The sequence below is a fragment of the Grus americana genome, chromosome 7 (genome assembly GCF_028858705.1).
Source record: "Grus americana isolate bGruAme1 chromosome 7, bGruAme1.mat, whole genome shotgun sequence".
Lineage (NCBI taxonomy): Eukaryota > Metazoa > Chordata > Aves > Gruiformes > Gruidae > Grus > Grus americana.
In genome coordinates, this window is record NC_072858.1 from 10908649 (window position 1) to 10925661 (window position 17013).

Genomic DNA, 17013 nt, shown 5'->3' on the forward strand with positions numbered 1-17013 from the left:
TTATTTAGGAGTCTAAATCTAGTGATTCTCAGGATTGCAAAACTGATGGTCCCTCGCCATTATTATTCAGCACTGGAAGCTTCTCCATCTATATTTGCCAAAGAAATCTACTGCACTTTGTTTCACGCAGAACAGCTTTTTTTAAAAATAACTCCTATCTTTCACAAAGTACCTTTTGCCATGAAGCTACTTTGCCTGCAGTGAGGGTTCTTTACAGTGAGGCTGTTGAGCCCACCACGTGTTCTTCAGATTGGTCTTCATCCTGCAAGTACAGGGAGCTCCCGTCATTTCTGAAGGCAATCTAGATTCATTGCCCTGAGAATAGCGGCAGAGAGGGCCATTCAGAAAAGCAGTGTTCACTCTGAGGATGGCCTGTTGCCCTGAAGTTATTTAAAAATGAGAACTGGTAAGGAGATAATGCTCTGTTCTGTAGGGAGAGTGTATCCATAGGATATATCAATAGTTGCATAGAGTTCATTATTTCAACTTTTCATCCAAATTCTGCAGAGGATTACTGTGGAAATATTGCAATGTTCTTCAGGATGGAAATTCTGAATTTTGATCAGTTGTAATTACAAAGCTGCAAGCACCTCTTGTTTGGGAAGGGTTTCTGTCCCCTAGAATTCTCTGAAGCAAAAGTCTTTTCTTCCAGGAATTATATAGACTGAATTTTTTACTTATGAAGGGTAGAGGGAAATGTCTACTTATTCAGTATGCCTATTTCTAAAGACTGGTCTTTAAGAAATTGAAAAGGCATGAGTGTGTGAGGGAAATTGTGTTTGAACACAAAGGAAAGTTAACACAGAGTTGGAAATTTGTGTATGAGAATGTGAGAAAGTAGGAAATAGGCAACTGTGGTTTGGGGACATACATATGGAATCGCAAGGAAAACAGCAGCCGAATTCAGGAAATATTTAATCAGTGGTTTGACCATACCTGCAGCTCAAGCTTGGTAAATAAGTGACTACTCAAGGTGAGGATGCCAGAACAGGAACATTTTTAACAGGCTACTGGCTGTTATTTTAAATGGGCCTTGTAGCCTCATGCCTCTCTTAGATATAATGTTAAGAAATTCCCTGGGTGTCATGGAGTCATGTTTTGTTAAAATAGTTTATTATTTTCACCAGGCTGTCTTTGAGCTGAGAAATCTGGTGATTACAATTTCATTTAATTGCTACAGGTAGATTACCCTTCAGGAGATTACTATCCTCGCTCTAGCTGGGATTTCTGTTGTTGTAGTGATGATGTTTTTCAAACATTGTTTTGGAAAAAAACCTAGGTTTATCATTAATATATAATTATGATAATGAATTATGATGGCTTCAGTTTGCTTCCTGTAATGCCAGTGGAAGATCTGTGTGCATATCCAAAATAAGATAAGAGCCTTTAGGTGGCATTTACAGTAATTATATTAATTAGAGAAGTATTGGGGTAGTATTATGCTTTATAGCCCTTGGACTAACTATTTTAATAATCCATGTGCAAGGACAATACTTGCCTTTGTTTTGGTGAGTAAGGACTATCACAGCTGCCTGGGAAGAGGATGGCTTTAGCTGGAATATGAGTGCGCCTGTGGCTGTGCAGCACTGGAAACCATGTCCCGTCATCCAAAAAGACCAGTTTCAGGGCATGGCAGCATTTATTTTCTTGTGCAGATATGTTGAATGTGAAACATATTTCTGAGAAATTGGAAGAAATTCAGTAAATAAAAAACATTTTGCATAAGCTGGTCACATGCATTAAACTATGTAAGCGCCTGAGTAAGACAGTGCTTGCTTATGCTTTGCAATCACAACTTTTCTCATTTTGCTTTCTACATTTTGTTTGTCTTTCAGTTCACATACTTATTGAACTTAATACTATTAACTGCACCCATTTAGACAGAAATTAAAGCGAGGAGTCCTCTTGTTTTTCTATTATATTGATAAGTTCTTTTTGTCACCATTATGGAGTGTATGGGTACATATCTACATACAAAATACATTATAATTTTGGAAGATGGAATGAATCCAATTTTTGTTCATTTCCCTCCCACTGATGGTGTTGAAAGAGACTGCAGGATTGGCGTCCACATTACAGTTGGCTGAATGGCCCTGGTGGCACTTCAGTCGCAGTTAAAACAGATTCTGTTGTACGAAGGACAAGGAAAGGAAACTACAGAGCCTGGTTGAGAGAAGGATTTAAGAGTGATACATGTACACATGAAGAATTAGGGTGTCAAAGCAACCTGGATAATTCTGGATTGGTCCGGTAAGCTCCGAGGCAGAACTGAACTCAAGTTGCAAGCAGATTCTGATAGCTCAAGAAATTTCATTTATAAATGGTACAAAAGGAGTATGGTTTCCTTTAATCATTGTGGAAGGCTCTGAGAGGCAGAGGTTAAGGAGAAAGAGGCAGGCTGATCACTCCATGTACTAATTAGGGCCAAGGTCTGTTGAGGAAGTTAATGAGTTTCTAAATAGCCAACCAGCAGCTGGTAGGGAGCGGAAGACTAGTCAGCCTCGGCATCCTGCTTTTATTTCTGCCCTAAAGTGAGATACACCTTTGGGCGATAGATCTAGTCAATGTTTTGTGGTCAAAAGTCTTCTACTAGGAAATACCTGCTTCTGATGTGAAAACCTTTTTCTTACACAATGCAAAGGAAAATTTAAACATATTTTTAGTCTCTTGAGATGGTGATGATTTACATGAGTATGCCCTGAGTATTGCTGCAGTGCTCAGGATAGGACATTTTGACTCATTTTAACTGTTCTGGTCCCTCTGACCCTGCCTTTGGCTATGCTTCTGAAAGTGTCTGGCATGACTGCTCTTGTTTGCGCTTCTCCCCCATCTTTGTATGCCAGATAGCTTTTGCCATCTTCCTGACCTTGCCGGGTAAACATTGCGCTAACACAGCTTTTGCATAGCATTCATTTGTTTTTTAAAAACATCAAAAGGCAAAAGAAATGCAAGCAGGTAAGTGAATGAGAAAAAAGAAATAAGATGGGCGGTTAAATTAGCACAAAGCAGCGGGGGGGGATATGCTCTTAGCACAGAGCAGAAAATTACCATGAAGGGGCGTGGGTTCTTCTTCAGTGCGTGTATGAGGCTGTGTAGATAGGTTATCCTGAATCTGGACAGAGGTGCATGGCTGCCGGGTGCTTGTGTTCAGCCGTGGGTGTAAATACACCCATTTGCGACGCACCCACCTGCGGATATGTGAATCAACAGCACAGCGACAGTGAGGATTTGCTCACCCGGGTTCCCAGCTGTAGAAGGGTCTGGTCTTTCTGAACCGCTTGCATGGTGGACCTGACTTCATCAATTTTGTTCACCACAAGACTCTATGCTACTTGTGTCTAATAGGTATTTAATAACATGCATGGGCTAAGTAAAATATTTTATCTGCTATAAGATTCCCTTTCATTTTCACCGCCTTACCACCTGGTAGATCTGCATCAGGAAAGACCAGTGCATTTCTTTCCAGTTTGAAATGTTTGTCATTCCTGTGGTGGCTCATTTCTGAGTCACATCTTTTCTAATCACTATAAAAGTAACATCGATATAGCAACAAGCAATTAAAAAACCCCAGAATCTATTTGGCCCACACTATCAATTGAGTGTGATTCCAGGGCTGTAATTATCTATGCAGTGTTTGGAAGTGTGTTCTGTCCACCACCTGCCTCCCCTGTGCTGAATTTCTACTCCCTTTGTTCTTCTTCCTGACCCAAACAGGAGTAAAAAGCAAGACTCAGAACTGAGACATTTCTTGATTGAATGTCAAAGAGGCCAGGACTTCTCCTGTGATGTGGTGGCATGTCTTCTGCTGTTCTTGTTGAAACAACCCATGGTGGTGGCTCAAGTTTTATAATCTTAACATTGAAGGCATTGATTGTTTCCAAAACAAATTGCCTGCCACCTTCTGTTTGGAAAATACTAATTCTCTCCCACCTGTAAAATGGATAGCTGTTAATTCACTATGCTCTGCTTTTACTTGATAGTCATTGTTTTGTCATAGATGTAATGGCCTAAAGATACTGCTTTACTTATGTTCATCATTCTCTTGTAACTGCTTTGGTTAATAATCTTTGGCTCAGGACCCTGGTTAGTAGACAATACACCTCATGGGCAACAGGATATAGCTGACTGTATGGGCATAATTTCATAAAATTCAATACTGCTCCCTTTAGATAGGCCTATGAAAGGGAATTGCCAATGAGTTGTGTGGTATTTGCAGATTATTACTATCCAGAACCTGGTGCAAAGGAAACTGATTTATTCTCTGTTATTACTGTGTTATTCATTGCATTGTGCAACAGCTGAATTCCAAACATAAATACATTGAGTAGTCCATGGACAGGAATAAATCCTGTTACGTTCGAGTACATACATGCTACATGCTAGTCCTGGCACAGGGACTCAAAGTCTAGTGTAGTTTCTTCGTATTTTTCATATTCTGTTACTAGTTCTTTGATGCAATTTTTTTTCATTTGGCTGCTTCATTTTTGAGGGCAACTTTGAAGAAATGACTTGAACAGAACATTTTGGACTATGTTCTAAAACTCAACATGTGAACGGCGGGGGGTCTGGTGTATTTTTGAGCTCTGGGTGTCTTTGACAGTGGCATAAACTTTTGGGAGAACGTAATTTCAACTCGACTTTCCCACAACGATTCAGCAGTTGAGGTATGTTTATTTTTGTATCAGTTATGTTTTGTTAGGTGTAGAAGACAGAATCACTCTGTATTGTTATGTAGAACATAATCCTGTTTCTTGCAGCTCCTTGTGCTCAGACTGGAGGCCACTCTAGGAACTTTGGTGTAGTACAAAGCCCCTTTCAGGCGTGTGTGTCCAGTTCAGAAGGGATTTCTGCAGTGCCTTGGAACTCTCTTAAGGCTCACTCGGTGATTTGCGCAACGGTTTCTGTAAAACAACTTTCTGATCCAATTTGAGACTACTTACAATCAAATCCCACTAGTGGTTTCGTCAATCCTCAGACAGTGCTGGTAGGGTCAGTCATTTAGAAGCAGATTCTGCCATCCATTTTACAGAAAATTAGCCAGCAACTCATGCAGTCTGGCACTGATTGAGATCTTTGGCTTCATGTTAACTTAAGGACAGTGTGAAAGACATCATTCCATGCAACCCTTTTTTCTACAATCTCTAGAGGCTTTTCTTATTTCCACCGTCACCCTCTGGGCTGTATTTAAGCAGTGCCATGGGGACAGAGAACAGTCCCTGGGCACAGACCAGCTGTGTGATCACAGACACGGAGTATCACCCTCTGCCTTTGGCTGCCCTTCAGCCTCTGCCTTGTATTTTTAGCTTCCAGTCTCCTTAGTGGAAGAATTGTTTCTTCATACTATATTTGTAGCACATCTAGCACAGCGAGTGGATTAGCAGTTCTGCTCACTCCTCCTCTGGTCTGTAGTTAAAAGTAAATATTAAAAAACAATTCCTTAATTGCAGTTAAGGAAGAATTGTATTTCTTAACACGTACATGACAAGGCATCCTTGTTTAAGGGAATTTGTTTGAACTGGCATCCCAGCTTGGATGTCTTTGTCACACAACAGGTGCTTCAAATCACTAATCTCTTGCAGTCCGAGCTGGTATTTATTGCTGTTCAATGTCAGATCCTTTTGCATGGTGTAGCAGAGCATACCACGCAACCTGCAAATTGTGCTGGCGAGCTTATTTAATCATACATCAGCAGGTTACCTATAATTAGCTCCATCACAGCGAGATCCTTGGAGATCTTCAGTGGGAGGATAATGTCTACTCCAAGGACTGAAGCAACCCTGCAGGGAAGATGGGAGCCCAGCTGCAAAGTACTGCTGGAATAGATTTGAGTTGGTTCAAGCCTTTGATGATCAATCTGAATTATGTTTATGGTTTCATATTTCAAAGTCCAGGCTTTGACTTCCTTGAGCTGTTCCAGTGGGTAACTACAAATATCTCAGGGCTTCATGTCAGTCCTGTGCATCTATATAAACTCTTCATTTATTTGCTTTGTATTGTACTGTCAAGGCTTGGCATCTGGGATGGAGTTTACTCTGCCCATCACTAGAAGTCAGTAGTTCGACTATATTTGGGCTAGTCACCTTAAATTAATTTTGTGTTGAGTGCAGAGAAGCAGGGTCCATCAGAGCCTGTTATAAGCAATGCATCTGAATGTTGGAGGCATCTGCTTTGGGATCAGATGAACTGTGCCCTAGAAATGAATGTTTCTTTCCAGAGTAAGATACAAATACAGATATCTATGCTTAGCTGGATGAAACTCACTCAGTACATTTGCCCTTCAGACCAGTTCAGCTTTTCCTTAGCCTCTCAGTAATCTCTCAGTATTAACAGGACTAAGCAGGACTTAGGACGATTTTTCTATGTGGTAGGAGGCACAGAGAAAGCAGAGAGAAAAGCAAGGTGTGGCAAATAATGTATATAACTTTTTTGGACCTGTGAGTCCACTCCAGTTTCGTGTTATTAATGCTTTTTCAAAAAACCCTCCAAATTAGCATCCCTTCTGAGTGTCCTAGAGCAATACCTGCTACCTTGTAGACCTTGCAGGTCTAGCATGTGGCCAGGGACACAGAATCACAGCTCCCCTTGGGCTAGAGCTGGGGTTCCAATGCTGTGGACATGATATATGCAATATTGTCCAAGATGGTTAACTCCTCTAGATTAAGAACCCACAATAGTTTTCTGTGTTGCTATTTCAGACTTTCCTACCTGATTAGCACCAAATCTGTTTTCACACATCTGAATATCTACTATATATTATCATATCAGCAACTGGATTTTCCTGGTTACTGTTATCTAATAATCTAATTTCTTGTAGGGATATATTTAAAAAGACTAAAAACTGAATCTTCTGATTTGGAGTGAGCTGTGTCTACGCCCTCCCCCCATAACTGACACAGCTGCATCAGGATCACTTTTGTGACTTGAAAATCGAAATAAAATATGTATAAAAATTAGAAGCAAAGAGACATATCTATCTGAGGATGAGAATAAAGGTGAAGAATACAGGACTAAAGTCAGGAGGGCTAAATTGAAACATTTGGGAAGGTATATAAAAAGCAAGAAGAAAAGATTCTGTAATGAAAATGTAAAGGAAAGACAAAGGCAAGTTAGAATTTTACTACCTAACATGGAAACAAATAGCAGATGATAAGAAAATTAAATTATTCGGGGTTTTCAGTCTGAAAATTAGTTTTATCCAGAAGCTTAGCAAAATTAATTCTAACTATGTGGTAGAAGCTTAACTCAGAAAACAGAAAACACAGTTTAAAGAATATTTTAAAGCACGTACATTGAGAGAAACAGTATCTGAAAAAACTGCCCTAGGATATTTGAGGAAGTAGCAAAATCAGTCACTGAATTGTTAGTTCTCTGTGGTAGTTGTAGAAATGAAACGACACAATGCACTTCAGCCTTCTCAGCATCATTCATCAGTAGATTTCCATCTCCACTGAACAGTGAGCCTACTTTTCCTTCCCCTTATTCATGCAGATTTCTTTCTTATTGCCTTTTATGGTCCTTGCATCTTGAATTTTATTCTTTCCAATACGTATATCCAGGGGTTGCAATGGAAATTTTGAATGCCTGTTATGAACATTTAGGCATGCCGGTGTGAAAATGTGAGAACTCCTCATAGTCTTCAATCTGCCCTATATCCTCTCCATGGCAAGTACTGGTTTGAAGTATGGCACAGCAGCAGCTGCCAGCTCTTCCCAGTTGCTGTGGAGAGGTATCTACTGTGGTATATTACTGTTATGCTTACCTTGAATGCTTGCAGATTTTTGTTACTCCCACTGCTGTATAGTTAAAATGTATGTATCTTTGTAAGCCTGCCGTTAAGAGAACTGAAACCATACACGCATAATGAGTTGGAAGTGAACTTCCAGTCTTGTACCATGGCTCTTATGAGTAATACATATGTTCACAGGCCTCTTCATCATCACTGAGATTCCTCTCCTGAGAGGGGGCTGTTCAGCTGAACAAATGTTCGAGGGTCAGGACTTCAATTTATATCTGTATTATCTACTAATGCTTTTCTGCCTGCATGGCTAAACTTACTGGAAATATTGTCCTGTGTATGTGCAATGCTGTCTCTGTAAAGAGAACACAGAAACGTTAGTCTGTGTTCACAGATTTGTCCAAAGATTTCTGAGAGAGAAAACTGAAGTGCTTGTCTATTCAGAAATATCGCTGCAGAGACCTGGAGAGATGCTTTTTGGTGCATGAACTTCTATCATCTCAGACAAAATCTCTCAAGATGCACTGTGCCAGGGCAGATGTTGCAGAACATAGAACCTAGCCAAGGATCCCAGCACAGGGAGGAGAATGAAGGCAGGAAGCATTCAAATTACATCTCTGCTGAAACACGATGACATCATTGATAACACACTATTAAACTGTGAACTCATCCTCCATCTCCATAAGACAGTGTTGCAGTATTTCTGAGCTAACATCTTCATTTATCAGCAAGTGATTGGGTCAAAATTACTCATATTTTTGGATGAAATGAGAGCCGAACAACAACAAAAATTCCCATAAAGTTGCCATCCATTCTTTCATGCAAAAATATCCTACCAGCTCTAGTGCAAGGCATTATTAAAACACGTTAAGAACACTTTCGAATTGGTCGGCTCTTATATCTGACTACACCATATTAAGGTTAATGTATTCATCTCAAAGCTCACATCGGTTACACCTGCAATATTCACAATGATATTTCAGCATGAAGATATGAAAGGTGGAAACCATAACTTCCCAAAGTCATTCAAATGGGTGCATTGTGTGAAACTCTCTAGCATTGTTGCCACCAATTCCAGTCCAAACCGTCTGATTTTACTAAGCTCAAACTGTCACCACTAAAAGTAGAAATTTATTAAATACATACTGAGAACATCCTTCATTATATTGCTGCAATGGTGCTGCTGTAGGAGGTGTCTTTGGCATCTGGAATTTCATGACATTTTCTTCTTGTATGCTTTTCCTTTGGTACCTTTATTGGTCACAGATTTTCTGTCATGAGGATTTTGTCTGGGTAACTACAACATCTCCTTGTGACTTTAAAACCAAGAACAAAAAATAGAAGTTGGTTTAGAAAATAGAATGGTTAAAAAAAGCATTTTCCTAATGAAATCTGAAGCAAATTACTGCTGACTAAGCTTATTGATCATGAACACATATCAGCGTCAGTAAAATGATGGGAGATACAGTAATGTATCGTGTTAGAAGGATAGTAGTAGATAAAAAATATTTAGATTAAACTGGAATACTAGGTGTTTTAAGGGAAAAGATGACAACATACTGAACACATTATTTTTCATCGCCAAGTCTTGTCCAAACCCATTATTAATTTTGAGCAATCCAGCCTTGCTTATTTCTTTTGGCTACCAAGGCCTGTGAAGCCGTAAAAGTGCATGGATGATGACATGGGTGTGTGTTAACCAAGTGTCAGTGGATCATGTATTTCTCTTTCTTGCAGGACTTAGCATTCAGCAGCCTTAAGAGCTTCTCCAAATAATAGTTAATTATCTTTCCCAACATCCTACCAGCTTGGTAAGTATTTTGCCATTTTACAGATAACAATAATCAGAAACATGTTAATATTTTCTGACTGTATGATATCATATGGGAATCATAAAGGATTGTATAAAGGGCATTATTCCTCCATTTGTGCCAAAGCAGGTTATAGAGTTTCTGGACTAAGGGGCGTACAGTATGTTATTCAGCCAGCCAGCAATGGGTATATCTACAGGAGAAGCTATCAGGTTATGATTAAACTGATTGACTAAAATAGAAATTTAGAAGTCTTGTTATGAAATATATTTATCTTCACAGCCACAGCCGAAGGGCATTTGATGAGCACCAAAAGAAGCTGCTATAAGTCAAACACCAGATCATTTCAACCATTGATTCATGTCCAATGAAACCTCCAAGATGGGGATTCTTGACTATTTTAGTATAAATGCTTGAGAAAAACTTGGATACTTTAGGAATGGGGTTATGGTGTTGATTTATATAGAAATGGTTGATAAACACCTACTGATCAAGAGCTTGTGAAGCTTGTGTAATGATCTGTTCTGCTTCAAACTTCCGACCTGGGATAACCCATTTTATCTGTCCACCCTATTTGAGTGTTGTAAGAATAGCCGTATGTTCCCATATATTCTGGCATCATAGTAATGGAGCCGTGTAAATGCCTTAGCAGGACAGATAAAATAGCAGGGGACAGAGATCATCCCTGGCACATCTCCTGGTACCTCCCCTCCAAATATGAATCATGTTTCATCCAGGCAGATTTTATTTATGTCCTTGTTCATGACCACACATTTAGCAGCATTGGCTGGACGTGGTAAGGCACTGGTTATTTTGTCATTAGTTTTTTGTGTAAAAGGAAAAGAAAATACAGTCAGAGGTGCCCATACAGTGCTCAGGACACTCGTAGGCAGAGGGAAGGGTGGGAAATGCATGGTTCTCAGGTGTCTTATGATGGGCAAAGTGAACTGAATTATTTGGGGCAGAGCAGCTTAATTTCTGTCAGAATCACTGCGTGCTTTACAGTTATCTTTTTGTGTGTTCCTTTATTGTTATTTTTAATTGAGGAGAAGAAACCCACGATTAAAAATAAGTCTGTGGAATGATGTTTTGTACTTTTCTGTTAGTTAAAGCAATACAATTAGGATGTTGTAGATGACAGACAATTCTGGAATAACCAGTACAAAGAAGCATTTAAAAAATTAAGAGATGAAGGTAAAAGTAATTCAGAAGACAGTAAATAAATGCTTCATCACATTTCCCAGATTCTTCTGTACTCCTAGATCGTCAGTTTGTATGCAGAGGTTTTACCCATGCATATAGAGATAAAATGGCACCTTGAATGGCCTGTATGACAGTATACCGGTTTCCAAACTGTAGGTGGCAGAAACCACTTTAGAAACCTGTTTCATTAAGACAAAAATTATGTTCCTGACTGACATAATTATAGCGTTTTCAAGCATGGCTGAATTGGATGTAACTTGTAGCGAAACATCACATTGAGGAAAACACCTTGTTCAAGAAAAACACGCTTTGGTGATTGATCCCATTGACACCCCTGTGCTCTTAAGGGCTTTGACAAATGGAATTTAGTTTTATGAATACAAATATATTCTTGTAAATTGAATTGCTGGCATACAAGCAAAACTGATTAATTTATCTTTATTTTTTAAAACTGGGCATTTAAATGAGGGAAAAGGCATGTTATATGAGTATTTAAAGTATTTTCCACTCTTCCGTGACATACCCCCAGAAAACAAACCTAAGCTTTAACCTGGATAATCTTGTAAAGAATGTACTTTTTAAAGCTGTGATTTAACCTCATTTTTCATGAAGTCTGTTTTCCTCCTGGGGCTCTCCCTCCCCCATGTTTATGTTCTCATTCAATACCAGGAAACAATGCTGTTCCTCACAAGCAGTAGGATATGGCGCTCTGAGCACCACTTCACAGACATGTCTTTTAATGGCCCTGCCACTTTGCGCAGCTCCTGCCCCTCCCTCGGTTATTCCTCCCACCCTTCCGCTGCTTCGACGGTTGGACTAGGATGATGGTTTTGATGACGATTTATTTTTCAGGTGGATCGTTGCCCCCATCTAGCTCACTGCACACCTCCCAGCTGAGGGGTGTATTTTGTCATTAGCAAGTTTTAACCAAAAGACCCCAAAGAATTATGTATTTTCTTTCTCTTGAGAGAGGAGGGAGAAACAATGGAGAGCTTAGGTTTTTGGGTAATTCTTAAACCTGGTCTTTGTGCTTTGTCGAGTAGGTTTTTCAGTGACTGAATGAATGTATTTAAGTGTTTCCAAGCAGTTGTGTTTGGAGAGATGGAAGCCTAAGAGCAGGAGATTTAAAAGAGGATTTAAAAGTCCTTAGACTGGTGAGTTAGAAGTAAAGTTGGATGGGTGGATTCTTATCAGGCTGTGAAAAAGGTAAAAACCAAACTTGCCCTTCTTTCAGCATTCCTGTCCCCCTAAATGCAGCCCAATTCTGTGTGCCCTAGTCATCCAGTACTACTATTTTACTGCTGTTTGAATAATTTAATCACCTCTTAAACCATTGTGAAGACCTCCGTCAAGGAAGCAGGCAATGCCACAGATTAAAAAAAAAAGCACTATAAGTGTCTTCTTCCAGGCCTGATGGCGTTTAAAATACTTGAGTGTTTTCTAAAGATGTAACGCAGTTAAACTGTGGTAAACTATGTGTCTTTCAAAAAGTACTTCTAACCACGCAGTTGTGTCTTGCTGTGCATACGAGTCTTTTATAATGCCTGAGGAAAAAAAAAATTGTTCTGTTATACCAGTAGATACTTGGAGTCATCCCTATTTCTATTGATGTAAAAGTGACCAGAGTCTGTCCCATAAAATAGTCTGCATAGTACTTCAATGTCTGCAGTATAAAGTATCTAAAAGGGGTCTCGGAATGCTCCTTTTGTACAAAATGATGTATTTATCAAATTACATCAACTTTAAAAAAAAATCTGAAAATAGTACAAAGTTAATTGGATAACATTTCTTGAAGTTAGAATACATGTATCTACGGGCATGGCTGCCTGAATTTAGACATATCCTGTGCCCTAAGTTAACACCTGAGATGAAAGTATTGCCTGAGTTAACAGTTATCATTAAGGGACACTAAGAAACTTCGTGCACAGAGAAATGGAGTATGTTCTTTACCTGTACTACATTTGAGAAAGCTGGAAGGCCTTGGTATCATGAAGACATACTCAGACATCAGACTCTAAGCATGTGAACAGTGAGTGAAAAAGGGGGTGACGGGAGGAGGCCCAAGTAACCCCAGTGCACAAAAGTATCTGTTTGCTAATGACTTGTTTGTTTTAGACCAAAAGTTTATTATTGCAGTCAGTAAAGATATGAGTTGAATTGCACACACATTTTGTGGCAGCGTTGGTCAAAGTTTGTATTAACAGGTTTTGAAGGATAAAAATTTTACAATAAAAAGCCCCTTTGTGGCAGACTCCGTATTAAAGCTTGCAAAAGTACTATCTGCCCACCAGCACCTGAAATGCAGAGCATCCCCTGAAATGCAGGTATTACTCTACCTGCAGAAAACTTTTTTTTTCATGTTAAATGCAGGTAGAATTTGCTTTCTGGCACTGCTTTGATGATTACTCAAGATCCTGTCTGTGCCATGGATTTTCATCTGTCGGTGGTGTTTGCGTTAAGTTGTGTAACTGCTTCTTAATGCCTGTTACGTAAGGATGCATAGATTGCAGCTCCATGAGGTATCCTGCACAAATCTCAGCTGATAATGTAAGCATGGTTTCAAAGGTTACTCTCGGTTGAATTAATTTTACATTAATTAAAATCCTCCCTACATAAATCAAATACTTGATTAATACAGAAGTGTACAGTATAAGTTCAAATAGGGCTCAGAAAATATGTAGCTGTGGTTGTCGTGTAATACAGTATATAAGTTATGTGATATTCATACCATATATCAGCTCTCCTGTTCTGGGTGGGAGTTTCACCATTGACTTTTGCAATGCCCTGATTTTACCCCCAGGCTGTATCAGCTAAAACACAGTAACATATAGACAGCAAAGACATCAGAAGACTTTGTCAACAGTCACAAGTTACATCTACTATGTTAGTCCTTTTTCTTGTATTTAAACTAATTTTAATTAGGCTAAGTCAGGATCTGCACTGGGGAAAGAGAGTCTAAAGATGTCTTGGACATTGCACTAAGTACAGAATTTGGCCTGGAATGGAAGAAATTGAAGAGAATTGAGATGGGGGGGCATGTGAATCTTAGTTTAGCAAAAATGAAACAAGTATTTAAATCTAAATCAGGAGGATTATAGAGTTGCAATTTGAAATGTTGTTAGCTATAATAACACTTACCACCTTTCCTTCTCTAACACTAATTTAACACCTTTCTAAATGATCACTTTGAATTCCTATAGCAAACCCCACAAGTTAGATTTAAGGAATTTCTTCGTTGGAGTGCTCCATCAACATATATTTTCTTGTGTAGTGCTCTGAAAACACACACCTTGCTTTGCGTGGAGCCTTTTTCAATTCCAAATATCAACTGACCACACAAATATGAGATGTGGTACCTCTATGGTCAGAAACCGTCTTAAATAGATTTACCAGAGGAACCGATAGAATGGAGAAGCAGAGAGAGTGGATCGCACTACTGACCACAAAGTTGCAAAATGGCATTCAGACTCTTTGATCATGCATTGTTCTGCTTCCAAATTTTGCAAGTACAGAGATATGGATGACTTTTTCTCCAGATCTGTCTGACCCAGGTTTTATGAGATTCAGCAAGGCCTAGGTTAGAAAATAAATCATGTTTCAAAATATATTGGCTCTCACTTTGAGGGCTAATCAGGAACAGATAACATACCTATGCTAGTGCTTGGAATATTAGTTAAAATATAGTAACTAAGACATTTTTAGCAACAAATGTTCCTAGTGTAAACAAACTGAAATTTTGCTCTGTCTTTCATCATACTAGGATTACTGATGGTACCCCCGGCCCACATGTACTAATGCAGAAGTACTATACCCCCCCCCATACCTCCCAGCCCACATGTACTCCAGAGGAGCTGAAACCGAATGAGAAACGGCCAAAAATGTCAGGATGATCCCATGATGGAGGTTGGACTTGAGGCCCCATAATCCTCTTGTAAGGCTGTTCCAGAAATTAATTCTTAACTGCATAGGAGCCTTTGCCAGTTTCCAATCTGGCCAGTGCTTCCCAAGTGTTTTTTTTATTCATTAACTCAATTAGCACATTCTAAACTTGTGTCATATAAGAAATACTAAATACTAACTATCCACAAAAACATATCTGAGAAATGTCACAGGTGAAAATGCACAGAAAATTCTGTTATGAAAAAAGCTGGTAGGGAAACAGCACTCAGCTTGATCAGTTTGATCTTGGAGACACTGCAGTAGCACAGACAGAAAATGAGAAGAAAACTTTTTGCAAGGAAGATCCTGAGGCAGATGCATGCCCAGTATATTCTGACCACTAAAGCAAATTTCTGAATGCACGTTCAAAGTGCACTGGCCTGCTCATTATTTTTTATATTTCATAAAATCAGATTGGTGTAGCCAATCCATAACACTGAAAATTAAAAAGTTCAGTCACAAAATGCAGAAGTGGTATCTATAGTTTACTAGGTTTTTTTTCCAGCTCCTCAGAAGAAATAAGACACTGTTGCTTCAAGAGGCCCCACATCGTGCCTTTCAACCTGAATTCTCTCACCCATTATGCCAATTTTATTTTACCTGAAAACTTTATAGTAAATCATGCTGATGGACAAATGCTCAAATTTGCCCCATTTTTTATGCTGGATGAAATGGGTTTTTTTGTAACTTTGTGTCACTGAAAGGTGGTTTAAAGGTAAAAGCTGATATAACCTTTTCTTGTACCTCCGGTTAAGTTGATTAGGTCCTAATGAAAAGCATCAATCATTTCTCGTCCCAAAAAGACTTGGCTCAAAACGCCTCCGTCCTACAGCCTAGGGTACTTTGCTGTGGGGAATGTGTAGTCTGATCTCTCACTGCAGGTAAAGATAAAACAAACAAGAAACCACCATTGCTTTACCCCTCCTACGGAGAGAATGAAAGGGGAAAAGTGCAGTAAGAATAAACAAGGCATATATGATCCTGCATTATGCTAAATCTGGAAGAGCTGTGGAGTGACTCAGTCCTAAGCCCGCAGCTTTATGAAACCAGCCTGTCATGCTATGCCCCATGCAATTCTCCTGAAGCAATGGGTGGTCATGTGTGAAACACCAAGCTGCTAATATGCGCTGTTCTTTTCTAAAGGGGAAAGGCCAGAGCTGCAAAAACATCATCTCTTAGCAAGGGATTATATCTTTTTCAGGACCTCTGCTATTCCAGGTGAATATCCTGGAATAATTAATCAATTTAATAGTTTAGGGTATACGCATAAAAATATTTCTACTCTCACAAAGGTATAAGGTGCTTGAGAAAGTATTAGGGTATGCTTCAAATAGTTAAAAAAAAAAGTAGGATTTTATGTTGTAAGTTGGATAGCTGTTATTTAGTAACTGAAAGCTATGCTTTTGCTGGGTCGGTTGGTATCATTTTGCTCAAATGATCACTGATAGTTTGTGAAATCTAGCACTGCGATACAATTGTTGGCCAGGTCTTAGGACTTAAACAAGGATATTTTTCTGCAGTTCTCAGATCCAGGAGACACATAAGTGGGAGTGGGAAAAACTGCTTTTGTTTGGAAAACACACTGTGAGACAATTGCTCAACATGATTTGAATGTCAGAATCGGAATGTAACAACTGGTGTAGCCAGATTAGTGCAAAGAGAAGGCTGAAGGCAAAAAATTGCTTTTGTCAGGGTTCTCAGTTAATTTTGGAGTGCTGAAACAAAACATGTAGTTTACTTTTTGTTGATTGTGTCCATTGATAAAATTCGAGTTACATGAAGTTTATTATATATATCTATGGTAAACTAAAGCCTGGAGACCTTGTATTTTTTAGTGAGACTGACTTAAAAAAAAAAAAAAAAGGAGAAATATATCTGGGTATCTGTGGGAAGTTTTAGTTCCTGTTTGCTTTTTGCAAAACCTAAATCAGCAAATCCACTTTGTTTGCTTGGGTAAATTAGGGCGGGGTGTGTTGCCCTTTGGAGATGGCTGCCTGTTCATCTGCAGAAGAGATAATCAAACAGGAGGTTGGAAACTATTGGGGTTGTAAAGCCTTCATTGGAATATATGGCAGTCTGCAACAGGTCAGAACAGATGCCCGACACTCTCCTAACCCTCCCAAGGTGTTTGCAAAAGATGTCTCCAAAATTCTGAGAAAATTTCCCAACCAACATGTCTTATGTCTTCCAGGTCAAAGGCATTAAGGCTCTTCCAGTGGCCCACACGGCAGCGCCTTGATTAGGGTCCCAAATACCTGCAGTAGAGAGGAGGGGTGGGACACTACGTGATTCAGGACTTGGGTCCTACAGTCTGTGGCAGACACT

General features: G+C 39.3%; 1 protein-coding gene across 3 annotated transcripts in view; it reads left to right on the forward strand.

The window, feature by feature from the left end:
- Positions 1 to 17013, forward strand: part of GPAM (glycerol-3-phosphate acyltransferase, mitochondrial) — an 83535-nt gene that overhangs the window by 30485 nt on the left and 36037 nt on the right. Inside the window, exons 1-3 of one of the 3 annotated variants that reach the window (XM_054832227.1) lie at positions 4577 to 4664; positions 7925 to 7990; positions 9473 to 9546. The gene's annotated coding sequence lies outside the window, so the exon portion shown is untranslated. Of the gene's footprint in view, positions 1 to 4527; positions 4665 to 7924; positions 7991 to 9472; positions 9547 to 17013 lie in introns of those variants that run through there. The other 2 variants (XM_054832228.1, XM_054832230.1) reach the window with 2 other exon arrangements.